The sequence below is a fragment of the Grammomys surdaster genome, unplaced genomic scaffold, assembly GCF_004785775.1.
Source record: "Grammomys surdaster isolate TR1022 unplaced genomic scaffold, NIH_TR_1.0 125767, whole genome shotgun sequence".
Classification (NCBI taxonomy): Eukaryota; Metazoa; Chordata; class Mammalia; order Rodentia; family Muridae; genus Grammomys; species Grammomys surdaster.
The window spans coordinates 2,841,972-2,864,535 of NW_021620598.1; the positions used below are offsets into that span (position 1 = coordinate 2,841,972).

At 49.5% G+C, this 22,564-nt stretch overlaps 1 protein-coding gene and 1 long non-coding RNA gene across 6 annotated transcripts in view; one reads left to right on the forward strand and one right to left on the reverse strand.

The window, feature by feature from the left end:
- Positions 1-444: 444 nt before the first annotated feature.
- On the reverse strand, positions 445-6,358 carry LOC114639949. 3 transcript variants are annotated; one of them, XR_003714081.1, is made up of 3 exons: positions 4,715-5,987; positions 3,883-3,961; positions 445-1,401 (listed from the first exon to the last, which is right to left on the reverse strand). It is a non-coding gene; the product is annotated as an uncharacterized LOC114639949 (long non-coding RNA). The 3 variants fall into 3 exon arrangements; XR_003714080.1 differs by lacking the exon at positions 445-1,401 and adding an exon at positions 6,178-6,358 and having other exon boundaries at positions 2,428-3,961; positions 4,715-4,876; XR_003714079.1 differs by lacking the exon at positions 445-1,401 and having other exon boundaries at positions 2,428-3,961.
- A 586-nt stretch (positions 6,359-6,944) lies between these two features.
- Ppara (peroxisome proliferator activated receptor alpha) overlaps positions 6,945-22,564 on the forward strand; it is a 69,163-nt gene continuing 53,543 nt past the window's right edge. The window contains exons 1-2 of one of the 3 annotated variants that reach the window (XM_028788745.1): positions 6,945-7,190; positions 7,912-7,990. The gene's annotated coding sequence lies outside the window, so the exon portion shown is untranslated. Of the gene's footprint in view, positions 7,266-7,820; positions 7,991-22,564 lie in introns of those variants that run through there. The other 2 variants (XM_028788746.1, XM_028788744.1) reach the window with 2 other exon arrangements.

The following is a 22,564-nucleotide window of genomic DNA, read 5'->3' on the forward strand; positions in this document are numbered from 1 at the left end:
AGCAAGAAAAACCGCAAGTCAGTCTTCTGTGGGAGCCTACTGGATGCCAAGGCCATACAGCTAGTGAAGGCAAGTTCTTCCCCATCTGATGATGGAACAAGCCAGCAAATGACCCAGGAAGCAGTAGACTGAGGGTTTTTTCCCCAAGACACCAAGGAGTCTGTGACGGCAAGTGCCAGAGATAGTAATTAGGCTAGACAGTGCATGGCCAGCCCAGGACATTGTAGCCCAAGATAATGAGGGAGGATCAAGATGTGGTTCATCAGCTGGGCAGGACCCAGAGCCCAGCTTGCTGCCTGTCAGCAGTGTGGTTGCTGGGCAGAAAGATGGAGATCATACTTGGACAGCACCAGCTCAGCCCTCGGCTCCTACTTAGCACTGCCACATAGGTTTAGGGTCGTTTTAGAAGTAAAACTTACTGAGTTCAAGGCCAGCCTGGTCTACGGAGTGGGTTCCAGGACAGCCAGGGCTACACAGAGAAACCCTGTCCTGAAAAACAAAAACAAAACAAAACAAAACAAAGAAGTAAAACATAGCACCAATACTTGACTGAGATGTCAATTCATTCCACACTTCCTCCCAGGGAATGTAGAGATGGGGGCTCCAGTTCACAGGCTCGTCTCCAGCCAGCTAACCACTTTTTACTAAGAGCTAATCTGTCTTTCCCATGGGATTGGGGGGGAGGGGGAGGCTGGCCCCGCGTCCCTCACTGCCCCAGGCCTTTTCCAGAGACATGGAATGCTTCTCACACCATGAGAAATGAATCTACCTGCCCTTCCTAGGGTCCTTCCTGAAGCTCACAGACAGAGGGAAACATGCTTCTCCAATCTGAGCCCTGGGAGGGTGCCCAGTGCCTTGTGCCACAGCCTCGTGTGTGCAAAACTCCTGCAGGCTGTGCCGCCCACACCCTGCTCCTTGGCCTCCTGGAAGATCAGAATCAAGCCCTCGCATAGAATCTTGTATTTCATGGTGCAAGTCTCAACATAAGCCAGTGTGTTGACTTGAAGAATAAATATCACAAATAAAGCCAGGGGAGAGGGCTGGGCATGGAAAGTCCAGAAGCTCATCAAGAAGCCTCCGCAGCTCACCTAGTGTGGATTAGTAGTAAACAGCCATTCGGGCCAGAGGTGGCAGGCGGCAGCAAGTGCCTGGGATTTAACCCACTTGGAGACTCATCGTGGGGTTGTTAGCACTCGGTGAGGCCAAGCCAGAACAAATTCATCCCTTCCTCACGACACCAGCATGTTATATAGGGAATTTTCACTAAGAAAGGGTATTTTCAGCCTGGTGGTGGCGGTGCATACCTTTAATCCCAGCATTTGGGAGGCAGAGGCAGGTGGAGCTCTGAATTTGAGGTTAGTCTGGTCTAGACAGTGAGTTCCAGGACAGCCCAGTGTAGCCCTACACAGAGAAACCCAGTCTCAAAAAACCAAAACAAAACAAAACAAAGGGGTATTTAAAAAAAAAAACAGATTAGAAAAGGTACTTGGGAAGAAAAGACATAGTTCTTTAAATCAACAATAAAGGCTAAAACTCTTCAGTACATCTTTTCCCTCCAGTTTGAGAAAAAATAAAACAAAAGCTTTGTTAAACATGACACATCCCCTTCTAGGGACCCAGGTGTAGGCATAGTGCAATTCCACATTTTGGTAAAACCCAAGGCCACCCAGCTGGTCTAATTTACCACGGCAGCTCTTCCTGAGCTCTGCAAACGTGCTGCAGGGCCCAAAGAGCCTTCTGCGGAGTGCTATGGAGCTTGGGGCCTGCAGGCTGCTCTGGACAAGAGAGACTTCAATAGAGGGAAGAGAGTGGAGGGGAGAGGAGTGGGAGGAGGCACGCAACTATAGCGTCTGCAGGAGGGAGAGTTTCTGATCAGCTATGCTGAATGATAGCCAAATTCGGGCAACCAGAAACTGACAGATAGGGGCGGGGGGAGGGCCCTGAGCTAGCTGCATGGTGTGTGGAAGGAGGGCCTGGAACAGAGAGAGAGCAGCTTCAGCCACGAGATGGATACCAAGAAGCTTCCTGGGGGAGGCTCCTCTTGGCACAACCCTCAGGCTGGTGGTCATCACATTAAGAATATGACTTGTCTTTCAGAGTGGTCATACAAGCCCCTTCCTCGTTCTCTCACAGGGATCCTGGGAAAGACACAACAGCCCTGCTTGCTAGATGGGAAGGCTCCTATAGGAGTCCAATGCCAAAGTTACAGAGTGACTAGTGGGCAGAGCCAGACTCTGCACTAAGGGGACTGAGGTGGTAATGTGAACTTCCAAGCCCCCAGGAGATGCAGAAACTCAGTACCAGAACCTAGAAAGACTGGGTTTTTCCTATTCATTCAGACCCAGAATAGCATTTAATCTATATAGCAGGCACTATAAGAGATTAGCCATCCAATAGAATAACTGTAATAACACAGTATGATAAACATTACTTGAAAATATATGAAATGTTTATTCCATTTAGTATTTTCAGATTGAATTTGACCACGGGTTCTTAAAAACAGAGAAAGCACATTTTGTTTTGTTCTGAAGCTGTGTCTTTTCTGTTATGTAGAAGGCCATAGCTGTCCTGGAACTTGCTTGTGGACCAGGCTAGCCTCAAACTCACAGAAATCCACCTTCCTCTTCCTACCAAATGCTGGGGTCCTACCAAAGGCAGGAGCTACCCCATCTGGCATGCACTTGTAACCGACACATCATGCCTTATCTCTACTATACTGAGCCTTATTCACTCACACCCATGAAGCTTATGGGCCTACCTCTGGTCTATCTCAGAACAAACATCCTTTGGGAATTGAATCTGTCCTCTTGACTCTACACTGAGACCCTCACAGTACTCAGTGGGTCACTCTGCAAGACTGTGCTCTGGATTGGATAAAAGGCACCCATGACCCAGTGCCCAGAGGCATAGCCCACTGGGGATATAGTCACATGTATCCACAAGGAGAGTATCTGTGTACTGTGGGGGGAAGGGGGAGAGAGGCAAAGAGCAGAGTTACTGTAAGCAGGGTGCTTTGACCTTCCAAGATATACAAAGACAGACATCTGACCCACGGTGAGCAAAGGCAGTCTGTAAACTTAGGTTTGGAGACAGGTTAATTATCAAAAAGGGTAGTGTGCCATGAAGCAGCAGTTTCCGAGCAGAAGATTCCAGATCCTGCAGACCTCCAGTGCATTTATAGCTTTGCCCACCACCTCTGCACAGGTGACAGCCGGTATTTGACATAGCTCTCATCCCAACTGTTGTTTGGATGGGATTGTAGCCCAGCTTAAAACCAGGCTTCCCATAGACCTCAGGACAAATGTCAGACCTCCGTACTCCCCCTTGGCCTCCTCAGCTTCCTGGGCAGGGCCCCACCCATCTCTGCCCACTTCATATCACTTCCACAGTCTCCTTCCTTGAGCCTGTCTCTCCTTCTTCCCATGGCTTTTGAATCGTCTGATGCCAACCCCAAGAATCTTAGAGCCAGGGCTGTCCATAGCACCAGGCTCCTATGTCTGCCAGAGCCTGAGGTGTCAAGCCAGCAGTTGCCCTCTGTACCAGATCACAGACTGGATATGAGGTCTGAGAGCATCCTCACTCCCTCCAGGTGGCTTCTGCCCTTGATTTCCTCATCTGTGAAGTAGGGGGTAGGTGGAACTGCCTTCCAGAGCTACTGTGAGTCTCATGTCTATGGTGAACACACTTTGTTTCCTGGAGGGTGAATGCCAGTCCTAGGGTGGCATCCAAGGACATACCAGGGTTGATCTTCACTCAAGTCCACCTCGGGCCACCAGCAAGCAGCTTCCTATTTTTCCATCAGCAAATACTTACTTCTCCTGCCCTGATGGACTTCCACCACCTGATTGAAGGCACGCTTCCAGGAGATCAGAGGCCACTAACCTGGCAGATGACATATGATAGGAGGCTTTGCAGATCAGCAGAGGGCAAGCCAGTGACCCTCAGAGGCCTTGGGAGGTTCCTGGAAAGGACTTACATAAGTTGCAAGGTAAACATAGACGGGCCTGGACCCCAAGCCCATGGGAGAATCTCCAAGCACTGGTGCAGGGCAGGTAGTGGGGCTCCTATGTTTCCCTCACGGAGCTCTGAGCCACTATCTGTATGCTCCCTGCAGGGAAACTCCCCCAGTTACGCCTTCCATCCACCTCTGGCAGGTGGATGCATGCAGCAAGGGCTTTACAGACTGGCATTCTCTCATCAGCCTGCAACCGGGAAATGAGAACGTGGAAGGGATGGGTATGTCTAACCTGTAGCCTGTGGGCTACTTACATCCCAGGATAGACCAACTCATTTGCAGGTGACATCCAGGGTGAACTAAGGCACATGGCCCCAAACTCTCAGTGGTTACTAATGTGCCAACTAGGGGACACAAGAACATTAATGGTGTCTACTCAGCCCAGCACAGATGGTGTCTCTGTTCTATGTGTATCTACCCCCCCAACACCTTAGGAAGCAAAGAGGAAAGATGCAGAGGTGTCCCAGAGCCAGGCGTGCATCCTCTGAGATAGCTTCTCTCTTTGTGGGTGTTGGACAAGCCCTTGCATCTCTCTCCTCTGAATACAGTCTCTCTAACAAAAGTCACTGTCCTTCTGTAAATAGCAGAGGACCATTTGAGAAGGATATGTTCAGGATCTCTAAGGGAGTCTGGATAGAAGAAAGCCTATGTCCCAAAGTGATTCCTCTGGACAGAGAGTCAAAACAAACAAACACACACCCCATGTTTTCTCATCTTGAAACCTTGGGAGCTCCAAGAATCCCAACTGTTATTCTTCTGTGTTCTCTGTGTTCAACAGCTATGATGCTGGCCCCTCTCATTCCGAGCCATTCTCTCCAGGTTATTCCAAACGTCTGGTAGAACTGGGTTAACAGCAGAACACTGAAAAAGAAGGCAACACTCCCGCGTGTGGACTCTGGTCTTTGAAGCTCGGGACCTGCTGTACACCAGGTAACCAAGCACTCTCTTTTCAATGGCTACCCCGGCCACCTGGAACATTAGGGAGAATGTGCTCTGGGGATACAGCTACTTATTGTGAGCAGCCTCCGGCCGTCGTTGCTCACTGTTCTATACAGGCTGCCTAGCACAATGCTGCCACTGGTAGGTCAATGGAATAATGTTGTCTTCGAATATCTCCTGGGCCCTCCAGGAAATCATATAGACAGGTCACTTTGCAAGGTCTTTTAATTTTTCCATGTGTTTATTGTATGTGGGAGAGTGGCTGATGTGTGTGTGTGTGTGTGTGCGTGCATGTAGAGGTCAGAGTACAACTTGCAGGAGTTGGTTCTTCTATCATGTGAGTCCCCAGGATGGAATTCAGGTCATCAGGATTGGCAGCAAGCACCTTTGCCCATTCAACCATCTCCGTGCCGTGGTCTCAGTTTTCCAAGCTTCGAAGCATAATGCAAATAGTAGCTATTTCCCGGCCAGTGTGTGCAAGGAAAAGAGGGTTTGCCAGTAGGCAAGTAGGGAATGTTCTGTGGGTGTCTGGCAGGTGGGACAAAGTTCACCACAGGTATGAGGCTGATTAGCAAGGGTGGGTTTAAGAGGCATTCCTGAATGTGCCTGTAGGGTCTGGTCTCCAGTTCCCAGGGTAAGGAGGAGATGTGCGGTGAAAGTTTCCTTTCCCTAGTAGGCTGTCCTGGGCGCTCATTGCCACAAATAGCATAGTGGCAGGCCCAGCGTGAGGACAGACAGGAGGGCTGGCATAGCACACATTTCGTTCCCAAAGGAGCAGCGTCCTGAGGCGTTGGCACTCCGGGGACCATGTGCATTCCGTGATTGGAGATCCAGAGGCGACGCAATCAAAACGGCTGCTCCCGGTCGCAGCCTGCCCCCTGCGCTGTCAGTTGGCAGAGCCCCAGTGCCTGAGCTGGGCACAGTCAGCCCCTCAACCCCCCCAAGAATGCACAGAGGGGCCGCAGTCGGGGCGGGGCAGAGGCGGAGGGTCGGAGCGGCGGCACCTCCCCGCGACCGTCCTCGATGCCCTTCAGCCTCTGCCTTCCCCGCCCGCCACACCCACCCTGGCACCTCAGCCACCTGTTGCCGCGTGCCCCAGCTCGCTCTTCCTTTCTCCCCATTTTGCATCCTGGGGCTCTGAAGATCAGATCCCTCCTGCCCGCCTGCCACCCTACGATCTCCCGGGACTCGGGGCCCGCGCTCGGAGATCTAGACCAGCTCACCGAGGGCACCCGGCGGGAAGCTCTACCCAGACCCGCAGTGTTGAACTTCAGTCCTGGCCGGTGCGCGGGGCTGGGAGCAGGAGGGCGCCAGCGCCGGGGCGCACCCTTCCCACTGGGCTGTTCTCGCCCGTCGGTTGACCTTGAACAGTCCCTTCACCTAGCCAGCCTCAGTTTACCAACGGATGCCCGGGCCCCGAGGCACTAAATGGGCATCGAGGAGAGCTGCCCCAGGCCTCTTAGGCCACGCCCTCCCCCCCGCAGCAGCCAATCAGACGTACCCGTCCGGGGGGTGTGTCTCGCCCTAAGCCGCGGCCCGGGCCTAGGGGGCGGGGTTTCCGGGGCGGTCACCTCGCCGCGGGACCCCGCAGGGGACGTCCGAGGGGCGGCGCGTGTCGTGGGGGCGCGGCTGGCACGGGCGCGCGTAGGCGGTGCCGGGCCGGGGCCCCGGACGCTGCGGCCCCACGACAGGGGTGACGGGGGGCGGGAGCAGCCGCTCGCGCCCCTCCTGGCGCCGCCTCCCCGGGCGCGCTGGCCCTGCAGACCCGCAGGCGGAGCGCAGCCTTAGGTGCCCAGGGGCTGGAGGGCACGCGCGAGGGCGGGAGCCAGGCGTCCCCTGTCCCGGGACAGTGAGGTGGGTGGACAGGGAGGGGAGGGGCTCGGTGGCGCATGCGCGCGGACCAGGGGCGCGGGTCTGGAGACCCACAGTCACTGGCGGGGCCACACGCTAGGAAGCGCACACGCGTGCGACTTTCGGGGCCCACGGAACTGTCCACTACTTCGAGTCCCCTCGAGTGCCTTGCGCCGGCTCCGAACATTGGTGTTCGCAGCTGTTTTGGGGGCTGGAGGGTTCGTGGTGTCCTGGAACTGGAGCGACGCTGGGTCCTCTGGTTGTCCCCTAGAGGGGAGGGCACACGGGCGGGGACATCGGGGCGCTCCCTTCTCACGGCGTGGTGCATTTGGGCGTAACTCACCGGGAGGCGTTTCCTGAGACCCTCGAGGATCTTAGAGTCGAGGTAACTCGAGGCCCCCGACGGACTGATTCTGGGGTCACTGAGCCTAGACACTGCTGGGGATCTGGAGAAACGCCGGTGGGTTCGCGTCACCAGCAGCTGACCCTCTTTGAACACCAATTTCCTCATTGCTTCTAACCGTAGTGGGACGATGTGGGCAGGCCCCAGCAGTCGGGTAGAAACGACGCCAAAACTACCCTATGTCTCTGTCCTCCAGAGCACAGTGCCACAGCGGGTCCTGTGTGGGGCCAGCTTTAGTCTCCTCTGCGCAGTGACTGCGCGGCTGGCCTGATATGGATAAAGGGAGCTGGGAGTGCCTGCGTGTTAGTCGGGAGGGTGACTGCCCCAATACCCACTGTAATGAGCCTTGAAAAACTGCACCTCTCCTTTTCCCAAACTTTTTTTTTTTAATTTAAGGGAAAGAATGTTAAGATTCTTTCTAAGGAAAATCCACAGTGGTGTATAATGTCTTTGGGGGGCACTCTGCCACTGGGGTGCTCACCCACCCCCAAGCCCAACCCACTCCCTTTCTCTAAAGGAACCAGAAAGGCCCCTCCTCTTCTAGCTCTTCTTGAGGGAGGAGCACAGAACTTTCTTGGGCGACCCTGGGACACTGTAGTCAGTGCACAGGCATCAGGGTCACAATGACTTTCCCAAGGTGGAGAGGTGTTGGGGGGGATCCAGAGAACATATTGTAACCGGTTCCTTCCTTAACGTTCTACAGCCAAGGCTGAAGTTCAAGGCCCTGCCTTCCTTGTGAACTGTGGCTGGTCAAGCTCGGGAACAAGACGTTGTCATCACAGGTAAAGAGGACTAACAGACATCTTCCAGACTGGGATATTGTAAACGCTGTCTTTGGTTGCACTTCAGACTAGCAACAAGGCTTGAGTAGTGGTTATTTTGTGGTGAAATAGTAAATGTCTTTTGGGGGCTTCGGAAGCCAGGTAAACCGGTGGTCCATGTTTCCGGTCTGAGAAAGTGAGTTTGTTTCATGGGAACTTTGTTTCTTTATGGAAGGCTGGTTCGGTGTAGTTTAAAAAGAGGTGGTATTGCGTTAGAAATGGGGTTACTGACTGGCTTATAAACTGGCTCGTAAGACTGTCTCTTGGCTTTCTTTACATTAATTCAATTAAGTAGTTGGTTAGTTTCATCATTAGCCAGGGCAGGGACGGCCCCCAAGAAACACCCAGATGAACATTACTTGGTAACCATATGAAAGTCCAAAGCCAGTGGACCCGGTGGGACATGAAGTGACAGCAGAAAGCAAAGTGTCTCTGTTCAATCTTTTAAACATATATGGAAACACACCAGCCTCATAGAGTTTGTTAGGAGGTCAGGAGCCTACTATGTAGCCCATGCTAGCCTGGAACTTGCTATGTAGCAGAGGCTAGCTAGCCTTGAATTCTTTATATTCCTACCTCAGCCTCCCAAGTACTGAAAGCTGAAGTAGTTCTTTTAAACTTATGTTTGTCAAGCCTATAGACAGAATTCTAAAAAGTATGTGTGTATGTGTGTATGAATGTGTATGTGTATATATGTGTGTATGAGTGTGTATGTGTATATATGTGTCAGTGTATGTATGTGTGTGTATGTGTGTATGTGTGTGTATGTGTGTATGTGTGTGTATGTAAGGGCTGGGAAGAGAATGAAAGAAGAGAAAGCATGTTTCTAATTTGTTTTATTAATTATTAAGTTGAGAAAAATATTTTCATGTGAAAAACAATATATTTTTGCTTCAATTGCCTGTCTAATAACTCACTAGGTTTAGATACAGTATTTAGCCAATGTATATATAGGCACATATAAATATATAGGCATATGTTAGTATATAATTCATTCATATTGTGTAGCTTCCCAGAGTGGGGCCTACTGTGCTATCCATAAACAAGACAGCATGGACTTGCTCTTGAGACTGATTTCCATGCTAGAATTATAAGAAACTTGAAGCCAGGTGGTGGTGGCACACACCTGTAATCTCAGCACTCCGGAGGCAGAGGCAGGTGGATCTCTGAGTCTGAGGCCAGCCTGGTCTACAGAGTGAGTTAGTTCCCATTCAGCCAGGGCTTCACAGAGAAATCTGTCTGTGGGGTGAGGAGGAGAAGAAGAAGAAGGAAGAAAGAGAGAGAGAGAGAGAGAGAGAGAGAGAGAGAGAGAGAGAGAGAGAAACTTGAAGACTGTAACTCAGTTGATGGAGTGCTTGCCTAGGGTGCACAAGGTCCTTGGCTCTTTGATTTTTCAGTCCCTCCTAAGCCAGGTGCGGTATGGTTCGTGCTTATAATCCCAGCACTGGGGAGACAGAGGCAGGAGAGACAAAAAGCATACGGTAAGCTTGAGGCTATGCCAGGCTACACGGAATCTTGTCTCAAAAACAAATCAATAGCCAGGCACAGTGACACACACTTTTAATCATTGTATTCAGGAGGCAGAGGCAGGAGGTTCTCTGTGAGTTCAAGGCCAGCTTGGTCTACACACAGAGTTTTGGGCTGGCCAGTGTTACACAATGAGACCCTCTCTAAATAAATAAATAAATAAATCAAACAAGCAAACCAAAATAGAAACATTTATAACTGTCCTCAGGATGGTTAAAAAAATGAAGAAACTGAGCGTGAGAATGGATGTCTTATCCTTTTGTGACTAAGGACCCCTGTCTCCCTTTTGATGGTATGATTATTTGTGTTTTTATAACATTATTGGAGAAGATTTTACTGAAACATTGGTTAAGATGTGTCTTTGCTTGTTGTCAATAAATTTTCACTACAACAAATCTTCTTCCCCGTTTGCTCACACAGCCTCTGTGTGGGATGATGATGTTCTTGGTGGCAAATGCTTGCTGTAACTTTGTGACATCCCAGCTAAGGGTGTGGCCTGTTGAATGTCTGCTTTGGGTGGTGGAAAGGAGAGGGTCTCTGTTTTATTTCTGATTTTAGCACCATTTTAAAAGATATAGTTTCACTGACATGGTGTGGCATGCCTTTAATCCCAGCACACTAGAGGCATTGGCAGGTGATCTCTGTGAGTTTGAGGGCCTGGTCTACATAGTGAGTTCCAGGCCAACCAGGGCTACATAGAAAGACCCTGTCTCATAAATAAATTAATTACTGAATCAATAAATTAATCAATAAGCTATAGTTTCTGTGAATGGGCTAAACATTTGCCATGTCTGTGGCTTTAGCCTTTTGAATCCACTGAGCAAACTAGAGTGTCTAGGGCCAGCCATGTACTTAGAGAAAATTAGGTACAGAATTTAAATCTGCAACTTGGTGATAAGAGGCATTTTGTGAGGTTTCTGTTTTGGTTGGGTTGCCGAACATCAAGCCTGGGACTGTAAGTTCACAGCATGAGCTGTGCTGAGGTATACCCCCAGCTGCAATTGGGTTTTCAGCAGGAGCTTCCTGAGAGAAGTGCTAGGCTAGCAGAGCTTGTTTCTCCCTCGAGAACATTTCTGTGCCTCGGGCTTCCTGCAGAAAGGAGCTCCATCCCCGTGGCTTTCCACACTGTTGAATGGATGTTCACACTCTTCGAAGGTGTGTGTGTGTGTGTGTGTGTGTGTGTGTGTTTTGCCTCTGCAGCCCTTGGTGGCTAAGCATCAAGAGGTGATTACGGTGTGAACACTTCACATGGTGAAGCCCTTGCTCCTGGGCAGAGTCTTCCTAGTTGAGCTGAGCTGGTTTGGGAAATGCATAGTGTGAAGGCACGCTGGAAAGTTTGCACTGAAGAAGCACCTGGATACAGCAAGAAAGGTGTGATGTCATTTTGTTAATGACATTTGGGTACCCGGCTTCTCAGCTGGTACCTGCTAGGCCACAGACTTCTGTCCAACTCCCTAAACTGGCACTTCTCAACAGAAAGTGCGCTCCTTCTCTGGATCACCTTTGAGGGGTTGTGGAGCTGAGAAGCAGTGGCTGAGAACACTGAACCCATCCAAGTAGCTGTCAGGGCAGCTTAGGGCTCTGGGCCACCTGTGTGTCTCACCTACCCCAACCCAATTTGTTGCTGCCAAGGCTTTTTGAGTTCTCCGAGAGTTTGAGAAAGAGACTCCCTCACTACCCTCCCATAATCTCCCATGAGATTTCAGTTCAAAACCCAGGTAAAGAAGAAGGCTCTACCAGTAAGATCACAATTCTCACAAGTGATTCCTGTTAGCTTAGAACGTGAATGTGACCCCAGGACCCGGTTGGTGACAGACAAGTCTTGCCATGTGTTCTCACTCTGGTTCAACCCCAGGGTGTCCAATGTATGGCCAGTAGGCCAAGTGTTTACCAGGATAGCTATGAGTGTGACCCAGTGCATATGTAGATGATATAATTGTGCAATGTCAAAAGGTCACACGCCCATTAGACTACACCATACTGGAGGGAACTGTGTACTGGCTGACTTTATATTAACTTGACACAAGCTAGAGTCATCAGAGAGGAAGTCATCAGTTAAGGAAATGCTTCCATGAGATCCAGCTGTAAGACATTTTCTCTATTAGTGATCAGTAGAGGAGGGCCCAGCCCATTGTGGGTGGTGCCATCCCTGGGCTGGTAGTCCCAGGTTTTATAAGAAAGAAACCTGAGCAAGCCAGTAAGCAGTACCCCCCCACCCCCATGGCCTCTGCATCAGCTCCTGCTTCTAGGATCCCACCCTGTTTGAGTCCTGCGCCTAACTTCCTTCAGCAATGAACAGCGATGTGTGTAAGATAAATAAACCCTTTCTTCCCCATCTTGCCTTTTGGTCGTGGTGTTTCGTGGTAGCAATAGAAACCCTGACTAAGACACCTACTAAAAGGCAGCCTCCTGCAGCTTACTGGAGCTCATGTCTAGGTATTGCCTGGCTCTATGGCTTCTGGAGAGTCAGCCTCCCTCACTGAGTCTGGATTACTGAGAGCCAGTGTAAGGACATGGTGGGTTGGGCTGGTGGGTTGGGATCTGTTCACTGTTGATCTGCTGGCCCCAAAGGTTTCATAGGAACTTGAAGAATCTCACTGGATATGTAAATGGTTGGCAGAATTGATATCAGCAAGAACTCACTGCCATGTGGGTGTCCCTTGTGTGTGGGAGTGTGCTTATGTGGAAAGGCTGGCATCTCAGAGCCAACAGATGCTGTGCCCTCGTCTCCACTGTGGGGCACATCTTCACAGTTGACAGCTCCCTCATGGCCAGGATGTAGTTCCCACGGCAGCTGGGTTAAAATGTGATGGTTGCAGTCAAAATAGTGTGTTTGTAATTGTCACTAGATTTGAGAGCTAGTATGTATGAAATAGACTTAGAAAACCTGAAGAATGCTTTTTTTTTAGTTTTTTTTTTTTTTTTTTAGTTTTTCAAGACAGGGTTTCTCTGTGTAGCCCTGGCTGTCCTGGAACTCACTCTGTAGACCAGGCTGGCCTCAAACTCAGAAATCTGCCTGCCTCTGCCTCCCAAGTGCTGGGATTAAAGGCGTGCGCCACCACCGCCCAGCTGCTAATTTTTTTTTTAAATTTCAAGACCATTTCAAATGCCAAACACGTGTCTGAAAAAGAAATGTGGGTAAAGTTTTGTGAGTTGGGACATGTATGGATGTATGTGTATTATTATTATTATTTACTATGTATGAATGTTTTGCCTACATGTATGTCTGTGCATCACATACATGCCTAGTGTCCATGGAGGCCAGAAGAGGGCATTGGATATCCTGGATCTTCAGTTACAGATATTTGTGAGCTGCCATGTGGGTGTTGGATTCGAACCCAGGTCCTCTGGAAGAGCAGTCAGTGTTTTAACCACCAAACATTTCCTAAGTCCTGAAGTATTTGCATTTAATGGGCCAAGGGTCTTGCATGGGATATATATTCTCAAGAGAAACTGGAGAAATTAAGTTAGCACCCCCAGACTGCTTTTATTTTGCAGGATGTTAAGAGGTTTAGAAATAAGAGGGGAGGGAGCAATTCTAAATGGATCCTCTTCCTTCGCACTGCTTGGAGCACACAAGAAAGTCTTTGAAAAAGCATCACTCTGGATCCTGAGAGTCAGGGGTAGAACACAGAATAGTTAATTGTCCCAAAGGTCACTGAAACTTGTGAACAACTTAAGATTAGGATAAGGTCGGAGTGAGGGGCCCTTGGGCTTTTGACAGCCATCTGTAACTGAACAAGTCTGTGGTTCTGTGATAACTACTCTGAGGTGACAAGCAACTATCAAGGGAGAGACTGAGTAATTAGAGGTGCATGGGTGGATGTGCCCAATTCTGAAGCACACCAAGACAACAGCAGCCAGCTTTATGTGAACATTCACGGTGAGACAAGATGCTTTGTAAAACATAAGATCCATTCACGCAACAGCAAACCAATCTCAGTGCCCCGAAAGCAGGCATTTCCCTGTCCCCGCCATGTTTTATTGGAAGAGGTTTTAGCTGTGTCTTCTAGATGGCTTTTCTTTGCAGATGTCTAATGCTTTGTCAACACAAGAGTCCTGCTTTCCGATGTCTAGAATCACGAGCAGCCCTGATGCAGTCCAGACTCCATGGCATAGTTTGATAACTGAGGGTCTTACTCTCCACCCCCTCACTTTCTATTCCTGGACATAAAGAACGATGCTTTAGAGAATCTCCATCCTGAGAACTTTGAACTTTGGCTGCAGCGGGGTCATGTCTGAGTAGGTGAAAGTTATTGACTCCGTGGGAGTCAGCCTGGCCGTGTGTGACTGCAGGGCCCTTGGCCTTCACAGTCTAGGGAAGCACTTTGCTTAAGTATTATCATTGCCTCTCCCTGCCCCCAAACACACACATACACATACTTTGAAAAATACTGCAGATGTTGCCAGATGCAGGCAGGGAAAGCTTGGCTCACTTCCCCTGCCTGCTGCTTCCCAAGCAGGAGCCTAAAGTCCTGGAAATTTCAGATTATGACTTCTGTTATTCCTCCTCTAAAAATTATGCTTTGTCCAGTGTGATTTCCATTGGGAGAGACATTCAATTGTCGTAAAAACAAGCCTTCCCTGCTATACTCAGTGTGGGGTGTTGACGGAGGAATGCCACTTTTGAGAGAGTTCAGGTGTGCAAAGGTGTGTAAGTGCACACGTCCCAGAGAGAAAGGGAGCTTGAGAAGGAAGCCTGCAGCAAAGAAAGGGGTCTGAGTGTCTAAACGTGCACCGAGCCAACGCTCTTCGAAAGACAGAGCTCATGTGCTAGTGATCAATGTGAGAGGAAGCCACGTATGGTGGCACACGCCTATAATTCACACTTGGAAATCTAAGGCAGGAGGATTAATGCAAGTTCTCAAACAGCCTGGGCTAAACAGCAACAACAAAGGGGACATGGGGTAGAGAGGCTGGCAGTGTCTGGGGCATTTAGCTGAAGCAGAGAGGACCTTAGATGTATGAGGGCATTGTGACAGAAGTGAGAACGCTCAGAAGCAGGATGGGGTGAACAGTGAGAGGGTGAACCACAGGTGGTGGACAAAGGGCATCTGCCCTTGCCACTGGACCTGGAACCCAGATGGGACCGAGAGAGACAAAAGTCAGGAGTGTACATCCAGGCTGGTAAGTGGAGGCCGCCAGGAAGGTTACAGTTCTTAGCCATGAGGATAGCAGTGGTGACAGAGGAAGCCTCAGGAGGATAGCTTCCCGCTAGAAGCAGTAAGGCTTCTAGGCTAACTGCAGGGTTCCCAGATGGTGGGCAGGGAACTTAGCAGGATTCAGAAGGAAAAGCGATACATGGACGGCTTTCTTTTACTCTACAGACCAAACATTATCAGCTTTTCCCCTGCCCTATTCTCTACTTGGATGAATCTAATAAAGGTAGCTTTTAGTGTCTAGGGCAGAAGTCTAATGGAGGTGAATATTTAACCATGCTCAAGGGCAGCTGATAATCTCAAAAGCAATAGAGCAGAGACTTGGAGAAACAGGAGCCAGAAGGAAGACTCCAGACAGGACTTCCTTGACAAAGAGAGTACAATCCTGTAATGACTTGTGACCTTTGGAGAAATGAATGAACTTAGAGGGGGCTTTCCCGATGGGAGAACGATCCTCTGGTGGGTATTTTAAAGCACTACCTGCCCACATGTGGAAGGAGGTCGTTGAAAAGCAGCCCTGGGGAGATGGTAAAGTGTTTTGCGGTATAAGATGAACACATCCACATCCCAGTTTTTCTGAGACCATCTTATTTAGACACATGAAGGTAACTTACCGAAAGGCCCGATAACATGGACTTTGTGATATTCAGAATTCTCAGGGCTAGTCCCCTGGACCCAGCCAGTCCCCTCCCACACCTCTTGCCAGGGCCCCGCATGTTACCATCTGTCTCAGCACTCCAAATCCAAGCCACCCCTGTGACCTTGCCATGACTCTCATGCTCTGTGTGTCTTTTTTTTTAAAGATATATTTATTTATTTTATGTATATGAGTACACTGTAGCTATCTTCAGACACACCAGAAGAGGGCATTTGATTCCATTACAGATGGCTGTGAGCCACCATGTGGTTACTGGGATTTGAACTCAGGACCTCTGGAAGAGCAGTCAGTGCTCTTAACCACTGAGCCATCTCTCCAGCCCGCTCAGTGTGTCTTATCCTGAGCCAGCCTGCACTCTTCCCGTCTCCCTTACTGTCCCCACTGGGGCTGGACTAGGGGAAACAGGTCAGGACAAGCTTCTCCCATCATTTAGTAGCTTCCACCCGGCCTGTGCCTCAGTTTCCTTGTCCATCAGTGGGATGAATACCCGTGCTTTCGTAGACGGTTCTGCCTGGCAGGCTATAAGAGCTCTGTGGACGCCAGCATGGCTTAACTCTCCCCCACTCCCCATCAGCTCTCTCATCAGTCACTCAGGAGTTTCAGTGGTGACCAGAAGGGCACAGTCAGAACTACCCAGGACTGACTTTTTTGGTTTTTCGAGACGGGGTTTCTCTGTGTAGCCCTGGCTGTCCTGGAACTCACTCTGTAGACCAGGCTGGCCTGGAACTCAGAAATCCACCTGCCTCTGCCTCCCAAGTGCTGGGATTAAAGGCGTGCGCCACCACCGACTGGCAGGACTGACATTTTTCTACTCTAGCATCTTAGAGTTCTTTCCTGACCCTTTGCTTCTTCCATAGATGAAGAATTCATGGATCGTCCAGGTCCTCCTTTGCCCCCAGAGTCTGTTCCCTTCAGATCTCAGCTAAAGATTTCCTTCTTAGGCTCTTCCCTGAGCCTCCCGACAGAATGTCAGGTGCCTTCCTGTCAAAGCATGCATGTGCACATGCACGTGTGTGTGCTCGTGTTCACATGTATGTGCACGTGTGTACATATGTATGTGTGTGTGCATGTGTGTGAGTGTGTGTGAGTGCCTGTGTGTGTGGTATGTCTATTCCCATGTAAGCTGGGGAAAGTGGCTCTCCCTGAGACCCCTGTGGCTGCAAGAAGCCATATTCTCCTTGCTCATGCTCCACTCAGCTCGGCAGCAACCGGTGCACTCCATCTGTCTGAGATTTCGTCAAGGCTGCATCCAATGCTGCTTCCTTCCTGAAGTCTTCATGATCGAAATTGTGTGTGTGTGTGTGTGTGTGTGTGTGAAAGCCAGAAGTCAACGCCTAGTATCTTCCATAATTGCTTACCACCTTAGTTCATTTCCTAAAAAAAGATTTATTGTTTTTAATCTGTGTCTGTGCATGCGTGTGTGCATGCATGCGTGTATGCATGTGTGTATGCTTGTGTGTATGCTTGTGTGTATTCATGTTGTGTGTGTATGTGTGTATGCTTGTGTGTATGCATGTGTGTGTGTGTGTGTGCACTACATATGTAGGAACACCTAGCGGCCAGAGGCACTGGATTCCTGGAGCTGGAGGTTTGGGCAGTTGCAAGCTGCCCAGTGTGGGTGATGGGAAACTGCCGAGCCATCTCTGTAGCCCTCTCTACCTTACTTTTTGAGACAGGATCTCTCTCGGAATCTAGGGCTTATTGATTTGGCGAGATTGACTTGCCAAAGAGCTTCAGGAATCCGCCTATCTCACCCCTGCTGGGGGTGCAGACACATGCCTCTGTGTCTAGGTTTTACGTGTATCCAGAGCTGGAGATCCTTGCTCCAGATCAGACCTCATGCGGGTGCGGCAGGCACCTTACTGCCAAGCCTTCTCCCCAGCCCTGGATACAGGATTCTTGCCTATCACATACCCAGAGACTATGTGAATCTCTGCATCTACTCATTCTGCCTCCCTTGGAGTCCGGCAGCCACTTGTTCCTAGGCTCGTTTATTTGTTCAACAGATATTTATTGCATCCAGTGGGTGCCAGACTCTGCTCTGAGTGTGGATCGAGCAGTAAGGAACCCCAGGGATCACCCTCCCCCTCCACAGCTTCGCTTTGGCAGTCCCTCTTCTGGGCTACAAGGAGGGGGCAGCTGGGTGACAAAGCTTGACCTGTGGTGTGGAAGGACCCTGCATAGAGGGTCCAGTAGACCTCCAGGGATGCAAACACAGAGCTTAACAGTGACTCCAATCTGCAGCACAGAGCACATGTGTCCTAGGAATTTGGAATGTCCCTTAGCTAAAAGAAGAAGAAGCTTGAAGGAAAAGTAGACTCACTAAAACTTCTCGAATCCGCAGAACCCACTTTCAGGTCTTTCGTCGTGATCTCAGCATATTATGTGCTGAGCTAAACTCCTCTTGACCCACATCGGACGGCGGGATCTAATCTTAGGTGATTATTAACTCTAATCAGGAATCTAATGACCGATATTCAGGAAGCATTGCCCATTTAATCACCACGCCTGCCTGTCCCCTTCCTGTCTCGGATGGGTCCAGCAGCCTTAGAGCAGTGACCGTCTTCCTCTGGCCAGCAGGTCAGTGGCTTCCTGAGACAGAGCCTGGGAGGGTAAGAACCAGCTTTGGAGTTCAGCAGGCTCCACACCATTCAGCTTGATTGGCCTGCAGGAGGTAAACTGTTCTTAGACAAGTATAAGCCTCTCATCCAGGCCTGTTGGCTAGAAGAATCTAAACTGAGTGTGAGCCCAGTCACTCCTTGATTTGATTGGTGGGCTTGGGGCATAGGGAGGAGATCTATGTTGTATCTGGGGGTGGGGGTGTCATGAGCCCATTAGATACCATGGAAGCAAAGCTGGTCACTGATGTTTCTGGACAGGGGCACCCTGGATGTCCGCCCTTGTATGTGGAAACCCAGGCAGTGAGGTGGATCTGAGGGATTTAGTGTTTCTTTTAAAATCAGGCTGTTAAGGTGACTGTATGTCATTTACGTAAAATTAAATCTATCTGTCCTGTCTACAGTTCTTCGAGGTTTGAGAAACCTGCCAGATCCCCTTCTTCTTGCTGGATGTCACCTAAGGTTTGATCCAATTATAGTGTCCCCACTGTTGACAACAACCTCTCCACTTCTCTCTCCCACACTGCCTATCCCTGGTACTCCTCTACCTTCACCTCAGCCACAGCTTCTGTACCATCCCAGATTCCTGCTGGCAGGAGTTAGAGTTATCCCACGGGGCCCACCCTAGGTCTCAGGATGGCCGCCATCTTTGTCTCTGTGGTACTATTCTTCTGAGGTACCAGAACTAAGGGCCTGTGGACTCTGAGGATAGGGGTTTCTCCTGATTCAGGAGGTAGACGTTTGAATCAGCTGGCAGAGCTGCATGCCTATGTAGGTCCTTGTTTCCCTAGCATCCATGATGGCTGCAAACCTTCTGCTCCGTAGCCTGCCAGGGCAGCCCTCCTGTGTCTTCCTTTCACTTCAGAAAGCATCCATTCTCAGTCTGTGGCCACATTCCTGCTTTAATGTTATTTGGTGCGTATGTGTGTATATGTGTATGTCTGTGCACACTCATGTATGCAAGGATGCACATGTGGAAGTCAGAGGACAACGTTGTGGGAGTCTGTTCTGGCCTTCCACTTTGTGGAGATAGGGTCTCCTTTGTTAGTGCCTGTAAAGGGTATACTCCAAGCTAGCTGGCCTGAAAGCTATCCAGAATTCTCTTGTCTCTACCTCCTTCTTCATAGGAGTGCTGGCATTAACAACAGGCCCCACTGCATCCCACTTTTTATGTGGTTTTGAGGATAGTACTTCGGTCGTCAGGTTTGCACAGCTAACCTGTCTACTGCTGAGCCATCTCCCCAGACCTGTGCTTCCCCTCTTTGATGAAAATGTCCGTCGTTTTGCCTAAGGCGTAACCTACACCACTGCAAACTCGCTTTAACCTTATTATTTGTGACTCATTTGCAAATAACATCCATCTCTAAGGTATAGAGAGTTGATAATTGAACACTTCTGTGAGGAACACAGACCAACTGATCACAAGACACCCCCCAACACACATCCACACACATCCACACACATCCACACACATACACACACACACATACACACACACACACACACACACATACACACACACACACACACATACCGCAAGCTCAATGTAGAACCCTCTACCATAGGAGAGAACAAGATGACAAATTCTGGGCTCAGGACACAGACAGCTCTGGAACTATCATTCCATGGCCTCTCCTGGCTTCAGACTCCAAGCCCACAGTGTGTGGGCAGCTGACCCTCCCTCAGGAAAGTGTGGGACTTTGAGGTCACTCAACTGCTCATGCTTAACTGTGGACCTGGCAGGAGAAGCTAGTGACGGTAAAGGAGAGAGGCTGTGACTGGTCATGCCGAGGGTCAGAAGCTGATGTCCTCGCAGGTCACAGTGGCCTTGCACGAGATAGGGGTGAGGTTCAGGGTTGCTGTTATGGCCTAGTGTGGCAGCTGCCCCTTCCCTGAATGAGGCTGGTGTGAGGGGAGAGCTAGCATGCTGTCTTCTTAGGATGTGAATGGATGGAGAAGGCAGGGGTGGGGAGACGGAGAAGGAGAAAGTGGGACGTGCATAGTTTCCAGCCCCTAAAGAGAGAGGATGGAGAGAGGATGCTCTCGGGTTCATGATTCTTGTTTCAAAGTCACTCTGTGATTGGATCTGAGCCCCTCTCCTTGAGATTGTGCATACACAGCAAACATGCAGCTGCCCGGTCCCTTCATGGCCCACTGACAAATGCACGTGATGCACTCCATCAAATTAGAAAAGGAAAAAAAGAAGAACTAGCCATAAATATGCAAAACCTGTCCACCGTCCTTAGCCATCAGGCAATAATCAGAATGGCATTGAGTTGCCGTGTCTCGTGTCTCATCCAGGTCGGAGTGGCTTCAGGAAGAAATCAGACAACATTAAGTGCTGGCGAGGTTGTGAGGCAAGAGCAAGTCATACAGTGTTGGTGGAAGTGTAGACTGGGGCAGCCATTGAGGGAAGCGGTGTGGAGGTGTCTCCAAAGCTAAAAATAGAACTAGCATGTGTGTGTGCATGTGGTCCAGCTAAACACCCAAAGGACTTTCAGGCGGTATACCTCAGAGACACTTGGACAGCCCCGTTTATTTTGGCACTGTTTACAGCAGCCAAGATAAGGAATCAGCCTTGCTCTAGAGGCCCATCAGCAGATGAGTGGATAAGGAAACAAGAGGTGTACAGGCAAAGGAGCTTTATTTAGTCACAAAGAGGAGTATAATCTTGCCATTTGTCGGAAAATGTACAGACCTAAAAAATCATTGTGTAAGCTTGGTAGTGGTGGCAGCAGCGGGAGTGCACACCTTTAATCCCAAGCATTCGGGAGGCAGAGGCAGGAGGATCTTTATGAATTTGAGCCCAGCCTGGTCTACATATCGAGTTCCAGGACAGCCAGGGCTACACAAGGAAACCTTGTTTCAAAAAAACAAAACAAAACAACAGCAACAAATGATTGTGCGGCTGAAATGAGACCTGGGAAGGCAGATGATGCATGCTTTCTCTTATGAAGGGTCTATATTTAAAAACATATATGATATGGAAATATACATGCTATGGAGGCTGGGAGGGGCTCCGTGGGAAAGGCTGGGGTTGAAAGAGAGTGGAGAGGGGCAAGAGAAATTAATGGGAGGGCTAGAAAGGCAAAACAACTCATATTTCCCTTCACAAGAGGAGTCGGGATCAAAGCAGATGCATGACGTGGACGGAAGGAAAGAGCATTTGAGGTGGGGGGGCAAGCGCGTGGGGAGGGGGGGAGCGTGGCTCGAAAACGAGTGAAGAATAATCATATATGAGTGAAGTGTGACAATGAAGTCCTGTATTCTGTACACTAACAAAAATATAATAATAAACGGTAGAGGAGCAGTCCTGGAGAGACGCATGTGCCACAGTAAATGAGAAGAGAGGAAGCCAGTGGTGATGTCAGAGGGGACCGGAAGGAACTGTGGGAGAGCAGCCAGCCACTGCTGGAGATGTGCTGAGGTCCTTTTCTCACACACACTGAGAAAGTCCTGCGAAGCCGGAGGAAGCAGTTTCCACACGTTAAAGGGATTCACAACGCTATTCACCACCTCAAAAGAGCAAAGGGTAGGGGCTGAGGAGATGCCCAGTGGTTAAAGGACTTGACCTGAAAGACTGGAGAACTGGTCCCTGAATCTACACAAATGTCTGGTGTGAGTGGCCACGTCAGATAGTGGAGAGCACACTAGCTAGTGAGACTAGCCATATTGGTGAGCTCTGGGTTCGATTGAGAGACCCTGCCTCAATGAAAAGGCAGGAGCAATTGAGGATGATTGCTAACCACAGTGTCAGGCTTCTACATACATGCACACTCATGGACCCACACACATGCAAAAACATACATGCACACAACACACACATGAAAGTTGGAAAGGAGTGGAGGGGGATGCTAAGGGTAATGTATGGGTGGCAAGTCCAAACTTCAGAGGGAGTCTAGACTGATGGTTTGTGTGACACAGAAAAAAAAAATGTGGGGCTGGAGAGATGGCTCAGCGGTTAAGAGCACTGGGTGCTCTTCCACAGGTCCTGAGTTCAATTCCCAGCACATAATGGCTCACAACCATCTGTAATGGGATCTGATACCCTCTTCTGGAGTGTCTGTAGACAGGGACAGTGTATTCATATACATTAAATAAATAAATAAATAAATAAATCTAAAAAAAAGAAAAAGAAAAAACATGCTCAACCAATGATGGACATTCACACCTCCAGCTACCAGGTTCTTAAAAGAAGGAAGAGTGGAGCCAGAGAGGTGGTTATGGACACTGGCTGTTCTTCCACAAGACCCAGGTTCTGTTCTGAACACCCACATGGTGGCTCACAACCATCTTTAATTCCAGTTCTCGATGGTCTGATGCCCTCTTCTGTCCAGTGTAGGAACTGCAATCACATGGTGCACAGACATACACGCAGGCAAAACGCTATCCACATCAAGTAAAAATAAATTTTAAAATATATCTTTTAAAACTCCGAGTGGCATGGTGGCACACACCTTTAATCCCAGCATTCAGAGAGCATACAAGTCTCTGGGTTCAAGGCGAGACTGGCCTACAGAGTGAGTTCTAGGATAGCCAGAGTTACGTAGAGAAATACTGTCTTAGAAAAAAA